The sequence below is a fragment of the Siphateles boraxobius genome, unplaced genomic scaffold (genome assembly GCF_051911475.1).
Source record: "Siphateles boraxobius isolate OS27281-9 unplaced genomic scaffold, OSU_SipBor_1 200, whole genome shotgun sequence".
NCBI lineage: Eukaryota > Metazoa > Chordata > Actinopteri > Cypriniformes > Leuciscidae > Siphateles > Siphateles boraxobius.
This window is the reverse complement of record NW_027508812.1, coordinates 129,502-135,000: the sequence shown is the minus strand read 5'-3', so window position 1 is coordinate 135,000 and position 5,499 is coordinate 129,502. Positions and strand designations below refer to the sequence as shown.

Sequence of the window (5,499 nt, the reverse complement as noted above, 5' to 3'; positions counted from 1 at the left end):
TTGTTGTGTTAGAGGGGCAGGGCGAAGGGGTAGTGTGTCCCGATTCTTGTTCTGTTAGAGGGGCAGGGCGAAGGGGTAGTGTGTCCCGATGCTTGTTGTGTTAGAGGGGCAGGGCGAAGGGGTAGTGTGTCCCGATTCTTGTTGTGTTAGAGGGGCAGGGCGAAGGGGTAGTGTGTCCCGATTCTTGTTCTGTTAGAGGGGCAGGGCGAAGGGGTAGTGTGTCTGATTCTTGTTGCGTTAGAGGAGCAGGGCGAAGGGGTAGTGTGTCCCGATTCTTGTTCTGTTAGAGGGGCAGGGCGAAGGGGTAGTGTGTCTGATTCTTGTTGTGTTATAGGAGCAGGGCGAAGGGGTAGTGTGTCTGATTCTTGTTGCGTTAGAGGGGCAGGGCGAAGGGGTAGTGTGTCCCGATTCTTGTTGCGTTAGAGGGGCAGGGCGAAGGGGTAGTGTGTCTGATTCTTGTTGCGTTAGAGGAGCAGGGCGAAGGGGTAGTGTGTCTGATTCTTGTTGCGTTAGAGGAGCAGGGCGAAGGGGTAGTGTGTCTGATTCTTGTTGCGTTAGAGGAGCAGGGCGAAGGGGTAGTGTGTCCCAATTCTTGTTGCGTTAGAGGGGCAGGGCGAAGGGGTAGTGTGTCCCGATTCTTGTTGTGTTAGAGGGGCAGGGCGAAGGGGTAGTGTGTCCCGATTCTTGTTGTGTTAGAGGGGCAGGGCGAAGGGGTAGTGTGTCCCGATGCTTGTTGTGTTAGAGGGGCAGGGCGAAGGGGTAGTGTGTCCCGATTCTTGTTCTGTTAGAGGGGCAGGGCGAAGGGGTAGTGTGTCCCGATTCTTGTTCTGTTAGAGGGGCAGGGCGAAGGGGTAGTGTGTCCCGATGCTTGTTGTGTTAGAGGGGCAGGGCGAAGGGGTAGTGTGTCCCGATTCTTGTTCTGTTAGAGGGGCAGGGCGAAGGGGTAGTGTGTCCCGATGCTTGTTGTGTTAGAGGGGCAGGGCGAAGGGGTAGTGTGTCCCGATTCTTGTTGTGTTAGAGGGGCAGGGCGAAGGGGTAGTGTGTCCCGATTCTTGTTCTGTTAGAGGGGCAGGGCGAAGGGGTAGTGTGTCTGATTCTTGTTGCGTTAGAGGAGCAGGGCGAAGGGGTAGTGTGTCCCGATTCTTGTTCTGTTAGAGGGGCAGGGCGAAGGGGTAGTGTGTCTGATTCTTGTTGTGTTAGAGGAGCAGGGCGAAGGGGTAGTGTGTCTGATTCTTGTTGCGTTAGAGGGGCAGGGCGAAGGGGTAGTGTGTCCCGATTCTTGTTGCGTTAGAGGGGCAGGGCGAAGGGGTAGTGTGTCTGATTCTTGTTGCGTTAGAGGGGCAGGGCGAAGGGGTAGTGTGTCTGATTCTTGTTGCGTTAGAGGAGCAGGGCGAAGGGGTAGTGTGTCCCGATTCTTGTTCTGTTAGAGGGGCAGGGCGAAGGGGTAGTGTGTCTGATTCTTGTTGTGTTAGAGGAGCAGGGCGAAGGGGTAGTGTGTCTGATTCTTGTTGCGTTAGAGGGGCAGGGCGAAGGGGTAGTGTGTCCCGATTCTTGTTGCGTTAGAGGGGCAGGGCGAAGGGGTAGTGTGTCCCGATTCTTGTTGTGTTAGAGGGGCAGGGCGAAGGGGTAGTGTGTCTGATTCTTGTTGCGTTAGAGGGGCAGGGCGAAGGGGTAGTGTGTCTGATTCTTGTTGCGTTAGAGGGGCAGGGCGAAGGGGTAGTGTGTCCCGATTCTTGTTGCGTTAGAGGGGCAGGGCGAAGGGGTAGTGTGTCCCGATTCTTGTTGCGTTAGAGGGGCAGGGCGAAGGGGTAGTGTGTCCCGATTCTTGTTGTGTTAGAGGAGCAGGGCGAAGGGGTAGTGTGTCTGATTCTTGTTGCGTTAGAGGGGCAGGGCGAAGGGGTAGTGTGTCCCGATTCTTGTTGCGTTAGAGGGGCAGGGCGAAGGGGTAGTGTGTCCCGATTCTTGTTGTGATAGAGGGGCAGGGCGAAGGGGTAGTGTGTCCCGATTCTTGTTGCGTTAGAGGAGCAGGGCGAAGGGGTAGTGTGTCCCGATTCTTGTTGCGTTAGAGGGGCAGGGCGAAGGGGTAGTGTGTCCCGATTCTTGTTGCGTTAGAGGGGCAGGGCGAAGGGGTAGTGTGTCCCGATTCTTGTTGCGTTAGAGGGGCAGGGCGAAGGGGTAGTGTGTCCCGATTCTTGTTGTGTTAGAGGGGCAGGGCGAAGGGGTAGTGTGTCCCGATTCTTGTTGTGTTAGAGGGGCAGGGCGAAGGGGTAGTGTGTCCCGATTCTTGTTGTGATAGAGGGGTAGGGCGAAGGGGTAGTGTGTCCCGATTCTTGTTGGGTTAGAGGAGCAGGGCGAAGGGGTAGTGTGTCCCGATTCTTGTTGTGATAGAGGGGTAGGGCTACATAGCCCTAACGGAGATTTTTCAGAGGCTCACTACGAACGGAGGGCTAAGAGAAAGTTCCCAGAATGCATCGTGAATCACTGGCGAGATGGCTTCACAAATGGTTAAACATTTAAAGTTAGGGTTAGATGACACCACCATGCACTTTATTTACTCTTATAATAATAATATAGTCATTTAAATTAAGAAATTGTATAATAAATGACCTTTCTGAAACAGAAAAGACATACATCTCGAGGAAGGAACGTTATAATCATCAAGTTTCCTCAGAGGTAAGAGCAGCGGCGCTCATTGTCAGTCGTTGTCATGGAGAAATCCTGTAAAAACTCGTCGCTTCCGTAACGTCAGAGCCATCGTCGACGACTGATGACGTATCGGGTTCATGAAGGGTTGTTCCATTTCATAGGGGAATATTTCAACCCCTTGTAACTCTGTTTTAAGGGCCAAGGGGTACACTCGAAAACAAGGGGTAGGGGCAAGGGGTGAACTGGGATTGAGCCTTAATATGCATACACATGATGTCACCGTTTTTTAGTAGAAATAAGATGATAATGGAATCGTTTGGATAACTTGCACTTTGAAACCCATTTTCAAAAGTTTGTGTTTTCAGGACCCCAGCACACGAACAGCCAAAAAACATGAAACGTTTTCCATTTTTAGTTGAAAATGGTGATGTGTAAACGGCCCCTTAGTGTTGGGGACACTGTATACGCAAAGAATATCTTCTGTCACAAAAGTGTCTGTACTTCCAGTATGCGTGTATATTGTCCAGTAGAGCACTTCTGCGTGAGTGGCGTGAGTGGCGTCTGTCACTTCAGCTCGGGAGCTCTGGACTGGAGAACAATGCTGACATCAGCGCTGACTGACAGCAGAATAGAGCTAAATGCTTTAATGCTAGCATGCTTCGACTGGATTGGGTTTACAACAACAAATGATTGATGCAGAAATTCATGGTGCTTAAGACTCATTTTCCAGCTAAATGTCATCCCATTTATAATGCCAAACAACTGCTCAAATTATGATTACTTACGTCTGGCTACGTTCGGGATGGAACTCTACAGGATGGAAATGCTTTCTGCTAACGGGATACTGTGCAGTATGCATTATATACAGCCAACTCTTTTTAAAATGCCATATGAAACAGTGAACATTAGTGCAATGATAAGGGCTTTATGCTAGCAAGTTGATAAAGACTATAACGATTATAATATTCATCAAGCACATAAACTCACATCCTTGTGGTACTTCTTTATTAACTTACATATCCACAGATCGTATTATACTTATAAAATGGATAGAGCACACAGTAGCCTGTGCATACTTCTATACATACTGCAAAATAGCCTAAATAAAAGTAGTGTTAGCATGCTATTTGGTGTGTAAGTTTTAGATCAAGACTATGTGACTAACAAACTTCTTTCTGTTATTTATTCTACTAAATCCATATTTTGAGCATTTCATCCTGATCAAGCCCTGAAATGTGGATTTCACCTGCATATCACCATATTAATACTCATACGGTTGAAAGTTACCAAAACACACTTTATCTCACCTGACACGTGTCACAAATGTCACTGAGATTCATGTTCAGTGTTCAGAGCTCTGATCAAAGCAGATCTGATGCGCGTTTCATCCGTGTCAGGACTTTGGAAGACGGAAAGTGTCTCACTGCAAATAATGAAAAATAACAAATAATACAAAAGTTCACACTGAAGGAGATATATTATTGTTGGATATTTAAATATCAACACAAGGAGCATTCATTGATATTAAGCTCTAACTAAACCAACTCAGTTCAACCGCTGATCATTGGCAGGTAATCAAATTAGTGTAAATGCGAGCTATTTTTCAGTGCACAAATATAATGAACCTTTAATGTGTGTAAGGAGCCTGTCACAGTAAAACTGATAAATTATGAGACTGCGTCAGTAATTACGTGAGCTCCTGTTGATTCAGGGTTATGAATTCACGATGGAGATGTTCTTAGATGGCCTACATCATCAAGTTCCAGACTTCATTTATTTCTACCCTTGAACGAATGCAAATAGCGATATATTAGAGTAAGCAATTAAGAAATGCATTTTAGAACTAATTTTATCCAACGCACATATTGCTTGCAATGCTCTCCCAGTGTTTGAGCTCAGGGAGGCCAACTCTCACGCAATTTACACTTTTCACACACTCTCACGCCACACATCCATTTACTCACGCAGAGAAAAATCCTGAAGCAAATGGCCTAGTGTCTCTCTGTCAATTTAAAACGTCCCTTGTAGAATCAAGCATGCAATCCTCCAGTGTCCGCAGTGACAGAGAACGCTGTCTTTAAACGCCACTTTAAAACAGCAGAAAACTAAGAGGAGTGTGAGCGCAACATTTACTAACCTCATCATAGAGTTGGAGGCAATGACATTGACAATGTTTTGTTTATGTAGTAGAGCAAATAAAAGATCAAGTCATGTATCAAAAGTACTAGAAAGCTTTCAGTTAATAGAAATCCAACCAATGCTCTCTCTTTATAGCATTAGGTGAGGGTTTTTTTCTTGAGAGAAATGTACATGTATCTACTGTACCAATCCAAATGGAACGATATTGAATCAAGATCGGAATCGAATCACAAGAATTGAATTGAAATCGTGAAATTTGTGTCAAGCAATAATACAAACAGTAACCTACCAGTCATGTAAACATTGTAACGTTGTCACTAAACCTAGTAAAATTGTTTAGTTACCAAATGTTGTGAAAATCACAATACATTTATCGAGATGTAAAAAAACAAAAAAAACAAAACAAAACTTGCACCCCCCAATCCATGGAATTTCTGATGGCTTTATGAGGTACAAAGTCCTTTCCAGAACCGATACTCTCTCTGTTCTTCAGTGGTGGAACGAGATACCAACCTCCATCTGATCTCGAGACCATCAGAACTTTAAATAAACAGCCTTTCTACGACTTTAAAATGTAGCCTACTACTTTCAAATTGGCATTGTGTACCGCAAGTATTGTTGACTCTTATGAGAAATTGCTTGAGATGTGTTTAAATGCAAGTCGCTTTTGAGGAAAGCATCTGCCAAAAGACTAAATGTGTTTCTAAATCGTTT

The 5,499-nt window shown here is 46.0% G+C and overlaps 1 long non-coding RNA gene across 1 annotated transcript in view; it reads right to left on the bottom strand.

The window, feature by feature from the left end:
* LOC143745385 (uncharacterized) overlaps positions 1 to 4,430 on the bottom strand; it is a 6,556-nt gene extending 2,126 nt beyond the window's left edge. The window contains exons 1-2 of the long non-coding RNA XR_013205983.1: positions 4,338 to 4,430; positions 3,954 to 4,069 (exon numbers count right to left, since the gene is read on the bottom strand). This is a non-coding gene — a long non-coding RNA (uncharacterized LOC143745385). The remainder of the gene's footprint in view (positions 1 to 3,953; positions 4,070 to 4,337) is intronic.
* Between the last annotated feature and the right edge of the window lie 1,069 nt (positions 4,431 to 5,499).